Below are 3927 nucleotides of genomic sequence, written 5' to 3' on the forward strand. Positions count from 1 at the left end.
TAATGCACATCACACTCATTCTGTAAGACAAAGAGCAAAAACTACTGGCAATATTGGCAGCATGGCAGCCAACTCTGAGGACAGTGACATTGCCAAGCCTTAAAGACCCACAGGTATGGATATGAGGTTCCCCACTATCTACCAATGCCAGACTGAGTCAGCGGGATCCAAGATAACATGTATGACCTGCGTGGGCAGGCTAGTAACAGCTACCACAAAGGGCAAGTTCTGCTCTGTGCCACCCTAGTGCCTCTACCTCTGGCAGAAGATCCCATTAGCAGAGAAGTAGCCAGAATCCAAATGTTACCTTCTTGACATGGCCACTAGGGACTAGGGGGGGAGAAAAATGGAATATGCCTAGTACTGTGCTGAACATATAAATAGTAGACCTCTTGTTCTTCTTCCCCTACTTGTGTCTGACTGTGGTCTCGGTAAGCTAGGTAAGGGACTATGACCCATGTCCGAGGGGTAGAGTAATGCAGTGTGAACACTAAACAAGCCACCTCTATGCATCTCTTGCCCCTCATGCATAACATGGAGATAGTAATGTCGATTACCTCGTTTATAGAATTGCTGTGAGGACTGAACAAGGTAGCAGGTACAAAAGTACCTGGAAACAGCATGTGGCTCAATGCTTGTGAGTTTATTCCCTTCAGTGCATATTCAGGTTTTACCCTTGATTATGTTTTTAACTCTAGAACTCTGCTTCTTTTATCTCACTGGATTTTTTTTTTATTGCTGACCCAATAGCCTTTTCAGCTATGTCCTATGGTAAGAAAAACTGATTGTTTAAAAAGAAGCAATATGCTGAAACCGGTTTGGCTCAGTGGATAGAGCGTTGGCCTGCGGGCTGAAAGGTCCCAGGTTCGATTCTGGTCAAGGGCATGTACCTTGGTTGCGGGCACATCCCCAGTAGGAGGTGTGCAAGAGGCAGCTGATCGATGATTCTCTCTCATCGATGTTTCTAGCTCTCTATCCCTCTCTCTTCCTCTCTATAAAAAATCAATAAAATATATTTTAAAAAATTAAATAAAAATAAAAAATAAAATAAAATAAAAAGAAGCAATATGTTTGGTCTAGAATAGGGGGTGAACCTCAGGATTTCTCCAATGCAGTCATAGCTATCCCATCCCCCTTTGTCAGATGATGGTTCTCCAGTCTCCTTTACACCTTAAGCTGGCCATGTGCCCAGTTCTGCCCAATGAGGTTTACAAGAAATGTAGGGAGTTGTATAGGAAATGATATTTCTTATTAATAAGGACAGATGTGCTAGAGATGTACTTGGAATGTGATACAGGTGCCTAGAGCTGTTGCAGCCATGTTAAGGCAAGCATGTGGTCATAGAGTCAACCTGCTGAAAGTGGTTGAGCAGGAAGCTGTGATATTCTGATGACAGCTCTGAGCACTTGGACGAATGAAAATACTCCCAGACTTCTTATCATGATTCAAAACTAAAGTAAGGTCCTGTTTGTTTATTAGATGCACAGTAATACTTCAAGTATAAAACTAAGTAGAATTGACCCTTTCTGAGGAGATGATGGTAGTAAAAGTGAGATTATAAACACTGTACATTCAGGGTATGTTAATGCAGTGATTATGCTACTTACAAAACATTCATATCTGTGCAAATAGTCTACATGCCTACACATTACTAAAATAGTCTTGATTATCTAAATTTTTGGCTTAGTATACATAAATTTATTGATTTATAGAATCAATATATTGACTAAATGATTTATTAAATGTTTAAGAGTTGTTTCAAGAATTTGATTATTGGATCTTACAAGCACAAAATTTTCTCATTAAAAAGCAAACTTATTTGAAAGTAGCTTTTAGAAATATTAATATCCCAAATACATACCCAGAAATTCAGATTAATTAGTCTATATTGTGGCTTTGAACATTAAAAAACATTTTTGTTATAGTGTCAGATACATGACAAGATGCAGTATTAAATAACCCATGTAAATCTCACACAGCTTTAACAATTAAAAACTCTTGGTCAATCTTATTACACCTGTCCTCCCACCCACTTCTCTCCACCCACAGATTATTTGAAAGCTAATGCTAAACATCATATCACTCAATAAATGTTTATTTCAGTATGTTTCTCTAAATGACAGACCCTTTTCAAATATGAACACAATAGCATTATCATATGTAAAACTTAATTACAATTTTAAAATGTCTTCAAATATTCATAGTTTAAATTTTCCAATTTTGTCATAAATATTTTTTAATTTTATTTTCGACTCAGGATCCAGTTTACTCTCATGCATTATAATCTGTTAATATAACTATTAAGTCTCTTTCAATCTGTAAGTTGTCACTTCATTTATGTTTTTCTTGTAATTTTTTGTTGAAGAATTTGGCTTCTTTATTTTCTAGACTTTTATACAGTCTGGATTTTGCTGACATTCTCCATGACCCTCTGCCTCCTGGCTTTAATGTAAATTGGTTGTTAGAGATAAAGTCTTCATTAGATTCAAGTTTGTTTTCTCCTTCTTTCCTCCTCCTCCTTCAAAATCTTCTTCTTCATTATTTCGTTACAGATTGTAGAAAAGATATTCTGTTCATCCTTTATTTATCAGCTAGAACACTTAACTAAAGACAATCATTCCCTCAATAATTATTTGATAACACAGTAGATATACAAATGGAAGGATAATTATTTCATTCTTTCCTTGTATTTATTATTTTCAAATTATGACTTTATTTTTTAGCACTTTTATTGGTGACCACAGAATATATTTTAGAATCACCATTAATACAATATTTAAACACATTTAATTATTATTTTATAGATGCTCAAACTGTCCAATTTTTAGGATTTAGGCTCTTCATTGTAGCTCTTAAATCCTTTTTACAGGACCCCTAGCAGTCTTGCCTTTTTCCTGGTTCAAGTTGTTCAAGGCTCAGCTAGTCCATCGTGTAATCTTAATTTACTTTTTAGTGGAAGATGCTTTTGAAAGATAGAATCGTGGTGCTTGGTTGCATGCTATTAGGTTCACCATAGGGGGCAGAGCTAAGAAATACATATGCATTTTTAAGCAAAATATAGCATAAGTTTATACTGATACTTTCCATTCAAATTCCAGGTCTTAAAATTTTCACAGAATTTGCCAAAACTTAGCCAGCAACTAATCACAATGCTACATAAGTTACTCCCAATGCTACACAAAATATTCTAAAACATAAAAAATGAAGAAAAATTCAAATTATTTTATACAATGAGCATCTCCTTGATAACAAAACCTGATAAAGACAGTATAATAAAAGAAAGTTATAGAACAATTTTCATCATAAATACTGATCCAAATTTCCTAAATTTAACATCTGTAAACAGAATCTAACACCACATTAAGAAAATAATACACCATGAACAAGTGGGATTTATTCTAGACAATCAGGAATGATTCTATAATTAGGAAATCTATTAATATAATTCACCTTAAGATAGGTCTGAGGAGAAAAATCATATGAAAATCTCTAGAAATCCTGAAAGAGAATTTAATAAAATGTTAACACCTATTTCAAAATAAATCTAAACAGGGCAAAATAAAAATTTTAAAAAAGTCCAGCAAAAAGAGAAATCTTGGACACTTCCTATAAATACATATACATATACATGTGTGTGGAGGTCTAGATACACAAAGAGTCAATTTTAATATTACAATTTCTAATGGGAAACACAAGAAGCATTCCTGCTCAAGTCAAGAACAAGGAAAATGTTGTCCATGGTTTCAAAAGAACTGGTGGCCCAGAAAGAAGCTCATTACAGACTGATTCATATGCCTTTGCTTGTCTCATTTTTGATTCTTATAAGTATATTTCCAGTAGGACATGATCTTCTCACTCATCTGGGGGAAATGGTGAACAACATAGACTGATGAACAAGAACAGACCCAGAGATAAGGAACCATGGGT

The sequence above is a fragment of the Pipistrellus hanaki genome (genome assembly GCF_964339955.1).
Source record: "Pipistrellus hanaki genome assembly, chromosome: X".
Classification (NCBI taxonomy): domain Eukaryota; kingdom Metazoa; phylum Chordata; class Mammalia; order Chiroptera; family Vespertilionidae; genus Pipistrellus; species Pipistrellus hanaki.